General features: G+C 40.9%; 1 protein-coding gene across 1 annotated transcript in view; it reads right to left on the reverse strand.

Annotated features, from left to right (window-relative positions):
* Positions 1-16,811, reverse strand: part of cacna1g (calcium channel, voltage-dependent, T type, alpha 1G subunit) — a 272,134-nt gene that overhangs the window by 178,432 nt on the left and 76,891 nt on the right. The window lies entirely within an intron of this gene.

Raw genomic sequence — 16,811 nt, forward strand, 5'->3', positions numbered from 1 at the left:
CAGTGGAAAACGTCTTAGCACTGCCAAGGAAGCTAACATCTACAGCTCCACTTTTGGTGGAATAGCAAATCAGTGCCAGAGGACGTAAAGGTCACTTAGCAAATGCTAGGCAATAATACTGTGTCAATTAGCATTATGGCTAAGTGTTTTCTTGTGCTACCTTTCTTTTGATTATTCAAGATATGCTCTCTGCAAATAATTTGCTGAAAAATCTGTGAATGGCGAGGCAGGGGTCTGCTATATCTATGTTCAAGACTTTTTCTTTTTTTTTTTTTAAAGTAAAAAGCTAGCCAAGCTCTGTTTTCAGAGATTGAAGATGATTTAACATTATAAACGTCTGTCCATTGTTTTTTCATTTTACTAGTTGTTAGCTTTTGACCGGCTAATCTGGATATGTTCGAAATTCCCTGGGATGTGGGAGTAGTTTAAAATGGGACTGCTTTAGCAGAATTGAAAAATCATTTGAAAAATCTTAAGTTGTCCAGCTAAACAGAAAACGCACAGACATAAAGAAATCCATCCATCCATTTTCTTGCACCCTTGTCTCTCAGTGGGGTCAGGAGAGGTGCTGGTGCCCATCTCCAGCTAACGTTCCAGGCGAGAGGTGGGGTCACCCTGGACAGGTCGCCAGTCTGTCGTAGGGCAACACAGAGACACACAGGACACACAACCATGCACACACACACTCACACCTAGGGGCAATTTGGAGAGGCCAATTAACCTGACAGTCATGTTTTCTCCGGAGTACCCGGAGAAAACCCACGCATGCACAGGGAGAACATGCAAGCTCCATGCAGAAAGACCGGGGCCGGGAATCAAACCCAGAACCTTCTTGCTGCAAGGCAACAGCTCTACCAACTGCGCCACTGTGCAGCCCGACATAAAGAAATATGACATTGAATTAAACAAGCTAAAAGAAAGAAACAGAAATGGAGACGAAATGTTAATTGATCTGAAAGCTGTGCTATGAGAAGATGTAATCCTTACCAGAACATTTCTTTTTTTTTTACCATCAGAACACAGACAAAAATCACCAAAAAAAGGCTGAAGGCTAATATAGACCTGCCAAACGACTGGTCAGACTTTAGACGGTGTGAGTAATAGATGGGATAGAGAGTATACTAAATGAGGCCAGAGGTCAGAGAGTGTTTCAGTTCCTTAACTTCTCATTAATTAGGCAGACACTCATTCGCTTCCTCAGCCCCACTATCTCTTTCATACACTCACCAGGCTGCCACAGCTATAATTTATTTATTCATTGAGTCTATTGAGAATGCTTTTCTCATTCCAAAATTAGCACAAACATGAAAAAATGAGCACTTGAACATATCTGCATAAAGCCATGTGTTCAAATCCAACAGCAAACTAATTGGCCTCCGATCTTTAGAGGAGAAAGAGCACAACTATTGTGCTGGGCTTGACAGGTTAGGAAGAGGTCAACTAGCATAGCAATGGAAGCAAATAAAAGCTTAAAGTGCAGAAGTGGAAGATCAAACCTCTCGTGAAAATAGGCAAATAGAGGGGAACTGAGATATTAGAGGGAAGAAATGAGGCTCAGCGCCAGAACCAGCATGATTAAAAAGAGGTCAGGCTAATCACGGCAGCTAATCTGTCCCCGGAACAGAACGGGCTAATAGCGGGGAAGTTAGCCGAGGCACGCTACTGTAGTCTCCACGAACACACAACCGATCTTGAGAAGCTTTAATAGAACAGGATGTTGATTTTTTATGCAGATACAGCGCAAAATTCGCAAGACTGAGAAAAGCAAATTAGCAATCAGTGCTAACAGTGGGAAAACATTCTGGAAAGTCGTGCAACACCGCTGTGCACACGAGGAAAAGCTTATATGAAATTATCTGGAGACACTCAAAGACTATATACGGTCAAAGGATAATTGAGGCTCACTCCACCATTTCTGTACTTTGGCCAACACCTAACTGAACATGGAAGTTGTGTTTTTTTTTTCTTTTCCAACATTCAGGAACGGCTATTTCACATTTCTCAAACAGATACAGAAAATCAAAGGTTTTCTCTCTGACTAAGAATGAGGTTGCGGTTATCAACCAGGAAAAATTATCAGGTATTTTGGGTGTTGACTGCAAGTAAAAGTAATATTAAGCTGGAGATGAAAAGGTGAATTGGAGTCGGTCTTGGTAAAGAAAGAGGATGGTCAAAAAAAAAGTTCTTAATTTGACTGATGGGTATAGCTAGCTAGATACGTGCTAAAGGCAGCACCTGAATTGAGCTTTCTTCAAAGAATGATTGCACTCAGCCTTAAACAATCTTTATTTGAACAAGAAGCCTGGAACAACCCGGCTTCTCCTGGAGATCAGTAGAAATGAGAACCATCCCCGCCCTGACTGTGATGTTCTTGTAAGGTATACGGGCTGAATCATGAAGAGACCCCACAGATGACGCTGTGGGGGATGCCTCAGAGGTTTGTATTTTTCATTACTTGTACTGAAATAGCCCACAAATGTTGAGTTATTACATTTAGTTTTACGTTTGTCACCCAGCCTTATACATGCCTGTAGGCAGATAGCATCATCTTCAGAGAAAAGATGTGAAATGATTTATTTTCATTGGTTCTGCAAGATACGGTAAGAGTTCAGATATACATTTCAGAATAACGTTTTTCTTTTGGCTTCAAAGTGGATGTTTCAGTTTTTAAAATGTCTCCCTAGTAGAAATGGGGAGTCACTGTCCAAATTTGACAAGGTCTGACATTTTTTATAAGTATCGTACTTATTAGAAAGTATATATATATTTTTTACCATTAAATGTTTGTCAGAGACTTTTGCTTTTAGTACCCTCTGAAAAACTAATATTATGCTTTATTGCATTTGATTAATTTCACTGTAACATTTGATTTCAGTACTTGGTCCTTCAGGGCAATTAAAAGGAACGCATGACAAAATGAAATATCTCTGCTTTCAGGAAAGGAAATAAAAAAAAGGAAAAATAAGCAGGTTTTCAGAATCTGGTACTGTTTTGTTACATTTAGTTGGTAAATAGGAACAGATTTTTACCTTAATTCTTGCAGTGAAACACCAAAAAATAAGGGCCACACTAAAACCCAGGGTTCTTCCAGCTGAGCGTTACTGTAAGCTTGATGTCTTGGTACCATCTTTCTTAGAGGAAGCTCTTAAAATCAGCAGTGTAGAAAATAGCTCTAACAGAGGCTTCATACAATGGTGCTGTAATGATGCTGTCTTTTGTTGAAACTACTTCACACACAGTTCATGATGATCTCAGGAAATGAAGCCATTTTTCTTTCAGTCCATCTTCATTTAACACTGGGAAAACCTGGAAGACCTTGGATTTCAGAGTGAACATGCATGAAATGCAATTTTGTTTCACAGGGTTTTTTATATGGCAATTAGAGTAAAAAGGGGGTTACAAGAAAAGAGCACTCCACGCTTAGTTTCATTTGTGGAAAAAGAAAAGAAAAAATAGAACCAGTTATCTGCTACTTATTTTCCTTTTCACGTAAAATATCAATAAAATGGGCTGGTGTTCAAATTTTTAGGGTATTTTTAAAGCTGATAGTCTGACAGACTCGGTTCAATTGGGAAGCAAAACTGCAATATTTCGTACATTTTCTGTTTTGCTGTGGTTCTTTTTCAAATTACACTGTGTCAAACGAACCAAACTAACTGAAAAACATGCTCCCCTCCTCGCCTGTGGGGGGCGCTGCACCAAGAACCACTGAAGGAAACAACATGAAAACCTCTGAAGAAGACACTCAGCGCAACTTCCTTCTTTATGAAATGTAAACAAAAATGAAGTGGCATCATATTTTAGTGGCTGAAGAGTTTCTCTTTTGTCTTTGGTATAGCATTTTCTCCAGCTAGCGCTAGACACACACGTTTGTTTTGGTTGTATTTACCCAGAATGTCTTGCACTATAGTCTGCTTCCTGCTTTGGGAGAGGTCTCCGGTTCACCTGGCATTCGACCCGCACCACAGTTCACTTCAACCGAACCAACATCTAAGTTCAACATCAGTTTGTTTTTCTTTTTTGGTCTGCATCAGAGTCCGATTACGCATTCACACCTCCCCAAAAGTAACTGGATTTTCTAAGCAAACAAACTACAGTTTGACTAAAGCGGACAAAACAGGTCTGGTGTGAAAGCACAAAATCTAAATGCAGGCAACTGTAGACTTTGGCAAAGAAGCAGGGCAAGAGTTGAAAAAGTGGGGCAGTGACGTAGAAGCAATGTCTGGTACGCTCTGAGGTCTGTCTGGTTCTCAGAGTATCCTCCTTTCCCCACCTGGCTACAGTTTGTGTCGCCCCCCACGCCCTCCATAAAACCACACGCACACCTGGAATAGCATAAGGCCCAAAACAGCAGACCTACCAGGGAAAATGCTCTGGCTGCATCTCCTCTGTCTGACTCCTCTGGTTTCTCCTACCAGCCAAGCCAAGTCCTCTGGCACGGAGCACACCCATTATACAGAGCAAATAAGCCGTGGCTATAGGCTCCAGCGGCTTCTCAGACAAGAGAGGCACAGGGTGCGCAACAAAACGTGCGCGACAAGAGAAAGAGGAGCGCATAAGCCTCAGCGGCTCCGAAGGCCTCGCTGATCTCAAAGCACGTCTCGGGGATGTTAAGTGTTGGCCGACTTAAAAGTTTGGCTGTAGGTAGATAAAAGAAAAAGACATCCAAGGTCAGTGTTGTTGTTGGCCTCCCTCAAGTTCAGAAACAGGGAGCGAGACGAGGAGGAGACGAGCAAAAATGCAATCCCTAAGAGGAGTTTGCAACTTCACAAACAGAATATTTACATTGCAAAACTAATAAAACCTTGTGGGACTTTGTTGCATTTTGTCACTTTATAACCACAGACTTTGATGCAGCATGTTGGAGGTTTTCAAATATGTTTACCTCTGCATTCATATTCACGTTTTATCAAATGTTTGAAACAGCAAGTGACTTGAGACTAGAGCAGATAATTTCGCAGATAATTTTTTTTATTTCATAAAAAAATACTGAAATGTATAGGTATCTTCAAAACCCCTAAAGATTGCCTGGATCATCAGCTTAATGCTTTAAGATTGATAGCAAAGTAGTTTCCAACACTGGAGAAGAAACAGCTGCATATATAAACCTAGTCCACAAGAATACCTGGGAAAACTGATACATTTTCATGCATTTTGGTCTTTCATCCACAAAAACTAAAAAACAATTATTTATAAAAACTCTGACCAAAGTCAAGATTTGAGAATCTGCATTGGTTTGCCACTATCAATAGTGGCATACCACATAGACGTGAAAAAAGTCTTGAAACAACAATATTATCGTTTATCACGATAACTTTTGGGGCAATGTACAAATCAGTAAAAATGGTTCTCGTCACGGCTTATTTACAAGTACTAAACCCAATCTGACTGAGCTTGATAAAAAAAGACAGGAGGTTGAACTGAAATGTGTGCCACCCGTTATCAGACTATAAAAATACTGTACTTTGTAACGTGACAAGACATGAAAAAGTTTGAGGCACTCTGGAATCTCCAAGCTTCTCATCTCGGTTTGAGTCTCTTTGCCGTTCCGCAGCTGAAATCATTCATCATAAAGTTCAAGTGTGCGGCGAACAAACTGTTATTGAACAGACCCTGTCACCCCCTCCCCATTTAAGAGCCACGCACAAAAACAAAGCCATCCTCTGATGCTCTCCAAACCGCAGCCTCTACAGCGCAGACCATGTGGAATCTGCTGGAGAGTTCTTCTTCTTGTCCACCTAATTCTCCAGTCCCCCCTCCGCCTCCAGCAATCTGGTGCCGATACGTCGACGACCCCGGACCATCTCACGCACCCTCCTTCTGGCAGCCCCTGGCCGAGGTCGTGCCTGCAAACGCCGCGAAGGGGGCTGAGTAAAAAGTTCTGAACGAAACACGAAGCGTGCAAACACTCTCCGCTTCTCCATGGCAACTGGGAAAATGTTTACGCTCTGGACCAGGGGAGCTCCTGCACGCTGGCTGGGATCCGGTTTCTGTGGCGACGGACTCGGCATCTCTCCCTCTGTGTTTGGGCATCCGACCGTGTTGATGTTATGCGTGGCGCAGGAATGCGCGCACATATGGCTGCGATCACACGAGTGCACACAAAAACACACACACACACATGCAGAGATGCAGCAGATATATCGTGTGTCAGAAATCTGGATGTGTGACCGAAATTGCTTTTCGTTAAAGGCAGCTCGCTGAGAGCTTCCAAAGGCCGTTTTCAAGGGGTAGAATTTAATAACACGGGTTGCAGTGAGATGGGTTGTATTCTCTCGTAGTTTACTTCAAAAAGATCTCTTCACAAATGCATCCAACACACAATAAAGGATGAGGAAAGCTGGAAGCAGTGCAGGATTTGTCCCTTGTTTTCAGCCAGCTCAGCAACACACCCACATAGACTGTCACATTCGCAAACATCTGATCCAGGTTCAGCCCTCGCAGAGCCAAGCCGTGCAGAGAGATGTAGTCTTTCTGCAGGTCGCTATAATGAGGGAAAACCAGAAAAGATGCCAGGGGAATATATATAAATATATATATATAATAGCAGAAAAAGAAGCGAATGGAAGGAAGGATACAGCGAGAGAGAGACAAGCAAAGAATAGGCGATGGGGGGCTGAGGGGTAGAAATCCAAACAATAGGGGGGAAAAAAATCCCCTCAGCTCTGTTTGAAGATGAACAAAAAGAAAAAGACGAGTGGAAGTAGATAAAGATGCAAGTTCTTTCCCGAACATGAATGTAACAGCAGCTATTCCCTACAATAAATATCAGTAATTGTTCATTTGGATCCACCTCTTTTCATTATTCCTCAAATCTATTCGGTGCAATGTAAAGGAGTCCACAGTTTTGGGGGCAGAAAAAGGGACTCTGAAGAATAATATGCGTCACTGTGTGTTTGATGATGTGGCTTGTAGTGTAAAAAGTGCTTTTAGTGGTCAACTTAATGAGGATACAAAGGCAGCATATTTTTGGTCTTATGTAAAATCGACTCTTGAGCTTTACTTCATGTTATGCTATTATTCACTCATCAAAAACATAGTTTGAGTGTTGCTTTGATTCTTTCTTGCATGTTTGAGAAATCCTACTATCTCCCGTGGCAACCATTCGAGGTTGCCTAAATGCTTTTCTACACAGCTCCTTAGACTAGCCAGCAGCAATTAGCAAACACCTGGTGGAACTGTGCATCTGCTGAGCTCAAACGAACTACTGCCCATTGAAATGCTGGTAAGAACAACGTTAAAGTCTGAATGGAGAAACTTTGTTGTGATGACTTCTTGAAGGAGGAGTGTCAGAAAGAGCAGGAGCTTCTTAAAGAGACAGAGGCCCAACTTCAATGAGTTAAATCCATCCATCCATCCATTTTCTTTACACCCTTGTCCCTTAGTGGGGTCGGGAGGTGCTGGTGCCTATCTTCAGCTAATGTTCCAGGTGAGAGGCGGGGCAACACAGAGACACACAGGACACACAACCATGCACACACACAGTCACATCTAGGGGCAATTTAAAGAGGCCAATTAACCTGACAGTCATGTTTTGGACTGTGGGGGGAAACCGGAGAACCCGGAGAAAACCCACGCATGCACAGGGAGAACATGCAAACTCCATGCAGAAAGACCGGGGCCAGGAATCGAACCCAGAACCTTCTTGCTGCAAAGCAACAGCTTGACATCTTTAGCATTTTTCTAACTACTGAAAGGAACAGTCACTTGATTGTGCTGTAAAAAGGTACATTGTGCCAGGATGAAAACCCAATTTATTTTTTCCAGCACATTACTATACTATAAGAGACCAATAAAAAGTCATCATGTACACGTAAATGTGGAGCTATTGCTACAACAATCATGGGAAAATATTGCCAAGAGGAACACGATTGCACTGATGCAGTAATTCATGCAAGAAAAAAAAGTATGAAGCACACTGTACATGGAAATACTCAATATATACAAATGATAATCTATTTAATATTTATATCCACAAGCATGGTTTTAATCACCAAACACCCATGTCAAATTTTATTTAGTTTCAGCCACTGTAGTCACACATGAATGCGACCCCTTTATAACTTTAAAATTTATAGACTCAGTGAATTATGGAGCTTAAAGGGGAAATATTCTAGCAAGACCTTTTTTTAAAGGTCTTATATCAAAGGAAGAGTTCAGTTGTGTGAACTAGTGAGGTCTAACAGTGTAAAGTGACCCAAGGCCTCCCAGGTGCACCTGGTACAAACAAAGCAGCTTTCACATTCAGAAATGAACAACACAAAGCACAGCTAGAAGGAGCTCTTAAAAACACAGCAGATCTGGAGATGAAGAAACAACATGAAGCCATCGTTACTTATTCAAATAACAATTAAAGAAATACACACATAACAGCTGTTAACTACAAATATGACAGCTACAAACTGACTTCAATATAATAGATCGGACTTTAGTTACATTTCAGTAATATTCAACTAAAATGTTTCCTGTACTTAAAAACTTAAATATTCCAATATTCCACCTGAAGATTGAAAACAGAACATTATTTCAGGTATTGTTCAGTGTTTGTCTATTTTCAATTCTGTGTGTTTTCCAGGCACATAGTGCCATTTTGTAGCACAAGTGACTATGTTCCCTTCAGTTCTTATAAAAATGCTAAAGATGTCAAATACAACGTAAAAGAAATTTCACTTTGTAATTTAACACATTGAAATTGCGCCTCTGTCTCTTTAAGAAACTCCCGCTCTTTCTGAAACTCCATCGCCGTCAGGAAGTCATTACATCGCATCCTATTCACTTTAGCAATGTTTTTGCAAGCGTTTCACTGAGGTTGTCAGTTTCAGGCGTTTTGCACAGCTGAATGGTTGCTATGGAGATGAAAGAATTTCTCAAATATGCATGAAAGAATCAAAGCAACACTCCAGGTTTGTTTTTTATGGGGGAAAACATTCTAACATGATGTAAAGCTCACAATACTGCCCCTTTCAGCAGAGAGCCCACCACCTGGTTCACCATTAATTTGCATCGCATTGGTCCGTTTCATAAAATGAAACAGGTGGTGCTAACATCTGCTGAAATGAGCAGCACCATGACAGATTGGAGCTAGTATAGATCACCTGGACTTAATGATTTCTTTGTTCTTGCTACTAGCTTTCAATCCCAGCGGGTCAAATAAAAAGTATTTGGCTTGACGCTAGCAATAACCAACGTCATAAAATCAAAGTCTCCAGAAATGTAATTAACATTGCCGCTAATATCAACTGGATTAAAACATAGTTAGGTGACCATTACAGATAAATTTGCTAGCAAAGCAGCTGAGCCCTCACATTAATACCAGCTGGGGGATGCTAATTAGCCGTGTGTGCTAACAGTCAGCACTAATGGATGCTAAGCAAACATTACGAGCCTCGGATGTGAATGTGTGCGCTTCAAGCTTGACACTATGTTGCAGCCTCTTAATTTGAAATAACAAGGGAAGTGGTTCTTTATTTGTTCTTTTCTGTGAAAGGGGTTGAGCTCTTTGTGGCAAGATTTTAGTTGCCTGGCAGCAAAAAAAACAAAAAAGAAAAAAAGCAGTGACAGAATGACAGACAAGACAGAAATTACCAGCAGCACTGAGAACTTATTAGAACCAGCTAGCTCTTTCCTGCTAATGACATTTAGCATCTGCTTTTAGGCTATATGTCAGATCTAAGCTGAAGGGTTATTTCACAATTTTTAATGAGTCTGGCTTTCATCTCTTCACCTCGACTTCTACATCTTCAAATATCTCTTCCAAGTGAATATGAGTCAACTTCAGCTAGTCAAACTTGACCGGGATTATTGTGAACCTAATATAATTTTTAAGACATTGTTTGATACAGAATTACAAAACCTTGGCTTGATTTGTGAAAATAAAAAAGGAGAGCATTTTCAATGTTCTTGAGCCATTATCAGGAACAGACAAGCATAAAAAACAGAACAGCTCATACTTATCAAACCTGGACTGGATTGTTCTCTATTTTTTTTTTTTTTTTTTTACGGATTCAGAATGTACTTTGTGATTTGTGGAGCCTTTACTCTGTTTATTGGTCAATAAAAACAAGGGAGTCTTAGATTTTCCAAAAATACCAGGAAAATCTAATCTCAAGAACCCAATAAAGCTCAATGCATTGTAAACATTTTTCTGCAGTTTCTCTTGCCTTTTCAACAGCTTGATTTCAGAGATTAAAGAATAGTCTTCATCATTCGTCTCAGCAGTCCAACAAACTTGCCTCATGCTATATACTCTTAGTGTGCATTCACACCATTCCCGTTTAGTTCACTTCAATCAAATTCTAATTTGAAGTCCGGTTTGTTTTCGTTTAGCTTTCATGATGAAGGAAGTCATTGTCTTCTTTAGAGATTTTTGAGGTGTTTCCTTTAGTGCTTCTTGAAAGAGCGCCACCACGGGTTCGTCAAAGGGTTTGGATCATTTGACGCAGTGAAGTGTGAAAGCGAAACACACCAGCTACAAATGTTTCAATTCTGGTCCCAATCAACCCTTATTCTACTTGCAAGAACCTACTGTGAGTACCAACCTTAGAAACATAAATATAAAAGTCCCATGTGTCATCTTGTAACTCTCAATCGTCTCTTAAATTGTCCTTGACCGAAGCGCAGTCGGCTGCTAGGCTAACTAGCCTAATTAGCTAATTAGCGTCCGTAAAACAGCTTGCTTGCGACTAATCCTATGGAATCACAGGATGAATGACATTAATGGGGCTCCTAATGAATGATGTGTCTGCAAATGAGAGCTGAAGGCCACTTCAGAAACTTTTAAAGTGCTCTTGGCATTTCAAGGCGACAGGGACGGAATGAAGACGTGACCTCAAACTACAAAAACCTGAACAAAGACAAACATTATGAATATTTTAAAGGGCTCTGATTATCATTGCCTTCTATTATTTTTTAAAAATATGCTCTGTTGGAGCTATTTTCTCTGAAAGAAAACAGCTTACAGAGATGTGTATTTTCTTAGTAATGGTGTATCTGCATAATTGCTTTATCTATACAATTCCTTACACTGCATTCCCGGTAGTGTAGAAATCTAAGTAGAGGTGCTTGGCCTAAATGGAGGAAGTGTCTCTTTATTTGCAGTGGTACAATAAAGATCAATCAAAAGGCAACTTGCTCTTTTGCCTTTTCTGAATCTTACATGGTCCCACTGGGAGACATAGCAAGCTCTTGCTAATAAGAGAGGTAAAAGCTAACACACTAGGATTCTCATCTGAATTCATTCTCTCTCTGCATTTTTTTAGTGAGAGGGAGGAACGGAGAAAACAAAAAGAATTTACGAGTACGTAAGAAAAAAAGTGTCAAAAATCAATCAGCGCAGACAATCGCATAATTACGCATTACTCATGCAGTGTCAAAAGAAGAAAAATAAAAGCTGACTTTCAAGGCAGTGTAGCAGAAGACACACTAAAAAACAGCCCACCCATCCCCACATGCACAAGACACTCCTGCTGGTAGAGCTGAGCGTCCCCCTCACACGCCCGACAGCATCGATCAATTCCCACTTAAATTGGAACCGAACTGCTTCTCATCAACCGGAGAGTCCACATTTTCTTCCTTTGGGATTTTGTATCACTTTTTTTGCACATTCTGTCTAAAGCTCTTTCGATCTTTTCCTCTAGTATCCAAAGTGGTTTCTTCCTGAAAACCCTGTACTAGAAAAAGGAATACAATTTTGCCAGCGCACAAACACTTACAATGCCTTGCAAAAGTTTTTATACCCGATTTGTCACATAACCGTCAGTTTGTTTTGAGGGGGGATTTGCTAGACGAGGGGCTTGCAACTCGTCTCACAAATGACTCTGGGGACTACGACGGTTCCTAGTTCCTCATAGAGCAACAACTGACATGGATCCAGTGTTTTTCCCTGTTATTCCTTTCATGTTCATTTATTTCTTCCTCAGCCTGCCTGCCTGGTCTCACCTCGCAGCTGCACCCTGTTTCCAATTAGCCACCTCTACTGTTCTCTTCAAGCTCTCTAGTATTTAGGCTCCTCACTATCAGTCATTCCCTCCAGGATTCTCCTGTTTGTTACCATACTATGTCAATGCTTCATGTTCCTCCTGATTCCAGTTTGGTTTCTCTGAGCTTTTTACTTTTACACTAAGCAGTCACCTGTAAGCTATTTGTCTTCATTTATTCATTAAATACTCTTCATCATATCTCTGTCTCAGATTCTGCCTGCATCTTGGATCCTACTTCTCAATATTATAACAGCTCAGCCCCAAAAGTATTAATATTTTTACATTTAGATATGCATACGTGCCGGCTTTAGCAGTTCTTCAGTGTTTTTTATGGAAAAATTCAATTGAATTTAACCCTTGTGCATGTGAGGACTGAGGCAAACATAGAGGTCTATGGAAAATGATACAGGTTTTATGTGTGTGGGGTCAGTTGGACCCCATTTCGACATACAAGGGTTAAGGGTGGGCGATGTGGATTTAAAGTTTTATCACTACTTATATTACTATAAGGACAACAGTCACGTAGAGAAGTGGGATTTGAATGACTAAACTGCACACAGTAACTGCATTTACAGTGGAGAATATATCCCAACAAATCTGACAGTTTTGGGGGTCAGGAGTAAAAAATGTATTGGAATTTATTAAAAAATATTCTTACAAGAAATGTATCACAATAAATAATAAACCATGCGACAAACACCCACCACAATTAAATTCCAGAATTACACCAGTACTATTTTTTAAAGTCTGTTTTCTGTCATTGTGTTGGAAAGTATGTGGGAGTTTTTCCACATAATTTGTCACAAATATCAGCAACCCATAGAACTGTATCCACATTTTTTCAAAATTCTTTAGATTTTATTTTTTTTGTATTTATTTATTTAAACAGCAGAAATAAAATGATTCTTTAAAAATAAATAATATTCTGTTGCTGTTGGAGCAATACTCCAGTGTATCATAATTCAAATGAAAGGTAAAATCTGGAAAGGGAAAAACAGAGCAGATATCTAGGAGCAGTGCTGTGCAAATGGCGATTTTTTTTTTTTTTAAGCCACAGTGAGGGACGTGCTCTGCCACTGCAGGGATGAAACGTTCTTTGGAACTAAAACCCTCTATTTCATTCGCTCATTGAGCATTCCTCCGCACAGCTCAACGCCAGATTCCATAAATTATCCACCTTGCACAAGGTAAATCCTAATTAGCAGAGGATTCCAGGTAAGTGCCGAGGTTTAGTGCCTGCCTGGTGGAAATCTAGAAGACATGCAGAATAATCAGCTAAATGAGGAGCGCATTATGTAACCGAAAGGTCGTGTTCAGCGAAAGCCTTGAATCAGTTTCACGGTGCCTGGTAATTCTTACACGCAAACTTTACAGTCTGGGGGGAAGAAGAAGAAAAAAAAAGAAGAAAAAAAGAAAGCTTCCTATACTGCCAATTTAGTCATGGGAAAGAAACTAATACACCCTCGCTGAGAGTTTTAACAATTTGCTGGTGTGAGCATGCCATAGGAGTAAGGCATTAGCAATAACCTTAGTGAAGCAATTATTGCTGGCATCGGTCTGCGCAGGGTTAGAAGACCAAACAATTTAAAAGGCTGTCATGTCACTGCGAGGAATGCTGTAGACAGCTGAACAACATTTACAAAAACCTACCCATCTTTCTTAGCAGTGAATGTCTTATGAAGTCCACCCAACGACAGACGGTACAAAATGTTCCGAGAAATTACATAAATCAAAGAGCTCCATCCCGGACTCAATATGCCTAAGTTGGTATGTGAAATATTGGAGTTTCTGAAAGCACAACTTGGGGAGAAAAAAAAATAAAGTCTGTACCTGCATAACTTGTTTAGGAAACTCTTCTCTAAAATTAATAGGGTGTAACAACTACTGGCCAAAGCATCCATGGCAGAACTTTGTTGTTACTTCCAGAACAGCAAGAACAAAATGCTACCATTGTGTCCCTGCAGCCCTGATCTGGAGTATGTATAAAAGTAACATCCACGTGAATGGCAGGACCCAAGGTTTCCCAGCAGAACATTCTCCAAAGAATCACTCTGGTTTGGCCGAGTACTCGATCTTGGTGCCACGTGTTCTCCAGGTAAATAATGCACTCACACCCAACCACCCAGATGGTGTAAAACAAAACACGGTTGATTAGACATCTTCCAACGGTCAACAGTTTCCCTTGATGTTCGTATACACGTTGTCAGCAGGGACCAAAACGAAAGCCTCGGTTTGTTGGTGGCTGTACATGACAAACTGCGACCCACTCTGTATTCCGACTCCCCGTAATCGGAACCATCGTGAACGCTTTTCAGTAATTTGAACTCGAGCTTCTCGTGTGTTGGAGAAAACCAACGCAGGCCAGCGTTCGCACCCACGTGCATCGGGAAGCCTTGGCCAGCCGGGACCCCGGCGCTGTTTTCAACACTTCTTGTCTGCCAACACATCAATTGCGAGGACAAAATGTTCACTTGCTATCCGGCCCAACAACAGGTACCATGATGAAGAGGTACTTGGTGTTCACTCAGTCAGTTCCCCTGATTGTTGCAATGTGATGGACTTATGGCACACAGATTGATATTGTAGTAATTGTTATATAATAAACAGATGTCAGCAGTATCCTAAAGGAGACGAAAACCCATGAATATAAGGAGAAGCAAACCTGAAGTATTGCCACAGGTCCCTGAAGGAAAAGACATCAAGAAAACACTCAGATTTGGACGGAAAAGTACAGAAAATAAACAAATTCGCGAGTTCTCCTGTGCGCCTTGTATTTTTCATGAGCAGCTGCAGATGGACGACAAAGTTTGAAGTCCTTCCACAGCTTAGTGTGTCACCCTCTATCTTCGTCTCCATTCATCCCTCTCCCTCCTTTTCAACGCCTGTCTCAGTCTGTCCATCTTCCTCTTCATCATTGTCTCAGCCCAAGCTCTGCAGGCTAAGAGAGGGAAGGCCATTGCTTATTCCCATGCATCCCATATTCTGAGGCTTCCACCTCAACTGCCTCTTCTGTATCTAGAACGTCTGACCCGTCGATGAAAGAAGGAAACCTGTTAAAAGCGGCACAAACCTTTCAAATCAGGTGACTTTTTTTTTCTGTTATTCATCACTCTGGTGTTCTTTGAGAACTTGTGGAAAGGCTGTGGTTGCTTGTTGAAAGAAAAGCCAAACAACATGATTATCGCTGCTGAAGTAATCAGAAACAGCCCCCGGTTCTACTGAGAGCTGCACTCAGACTGTTATATGGCCAACAGCGAGAAAGAATGAGCAAACACACCCCAACATACACACACACACACGCACACACACTGTCTTGAACATCCACAGATTGATCCACCTTATCTCAACTTTATGTGCCCTGTGGGATGCTGAGATCCATCATAAAGTATAGAGTTGCTCTGTGTGTGTGCGTGTGTGTCAGTGTGTGTGAGTGAGTGGTTAATCATCCCCAAAGCACCCGAGTGATAAGAGTATCTCCAGAGACAAACTCAGTTCAAACTGAGAGTCTGTAGGGAAAGTCAAATATCTTTTGTGGGTATCTAACGGTTTCACAGCAGGGGTCCACCGTTGGGGCTTATCCAAAGGCAGATGCAAAACAAAATTAATCCAAGAGCAGGACGACCAATAATTCAAGCATTTTACAAAGCAACTTGGAAGTTTACAAGTTTGAAATTGGACTGGAGGGCTGCTTTTATGGAACCAGTACAGAGAACGTTGGATCCGAAACAACAGTTTTATATGAATAACCATGGAAATGAGATAATAAATAAGGCTTCTGTACTAAGAGTGGCCAACAAGTGTAACCATCTACTCTTCAGAAGTGTGCTACAGTTTTGCATTGCTACCATCACACAAATGTACAGATATCAGCTGCGTTAACGGTTCCCAGGGGTTTCATGTTCGACTGACATTCTGAAAGAACTACAACAATGTATATATAGAAGGAGTCTTCTGAAACATTGATTTCTGCGATTGTCTAGACATTGGTAGAGATTTATCCCTTCTACACAGCTCAGGTGACTACAACTCAAATTTTCTGAAAGACTTCATAAAAATCATTGGTCCACCTAAAGCCACTTCTTCCAACAATTCCGACACAATCCGGTTATGATCAGAGTATTTTCCAGCGCAGTGAAGCTTTGTGTCACAAGCAAAAGTGACAAAGATCAGTTGCCAGCAATCCCCTCGTATCTTAATCCTAATGAGAACCAAAAAAACAGGCTAATAATTGTGTTAAAACAAATGGCTGACTAACAGTGGAAACAAACAACATAGCATTTCTGTAAGAACGTTGAGGTTTCAAACCTGTTGAACCAAAGCATGCTTTCTTGTTTGGGAATGCAGCGTGTGATCTTTTTTGTTGGAATCTGTTTTTTTATTTATTTCCAATTGATTTCGCTGGCCTACAAATCCTATATTTTACACATATGATCACCAAAAGTATTCAGTATTACAAATGAGAAATTGTTTCTACTCTTATAGAGGTGGCCTGAAGCCAGAGCTACTTAGGGAAATTGCAGTGTCATTGTCCATAGAGGAGAATGTCTGCAGAAAGCTCTGTGACTCTCTCCGAAATTGTTTGTAAAAGCAAAACGGAGGATGCAGGGAAGGAGTGGGAAATCCAGGAGGTAGAGCGTGACACACACTGAAGCGAAGGAGATTTCCTACAAGTGATCTACACTGTGTGTGAAAGGTATATGCGGATACAAAAATCCCACAACCCCACTTTGAATGAAGTATAGGAGAGTTCACAGCTACTCCTCTGTACTGAATAGAGCCAGATGACGGGTTTAAATAATTTTCTGATGCCTCCTCTGAAGCCAATTTACCAAG

The sequence above is a fragment of the Poecilia reticulata genome, chromosome 19, assembly GCF_904066995.2.
Source record: "Poecilia reticulata chromosome 19, P_reticulata-male-v2, whole genome shotgun sequence".
Lineage (NCBI taxonomy): Eukaryota > Metazoa > Chordata > Actinopteri > Cyprinodontiformes > Poeciliidae > Poecilia > Poecilia reticulata.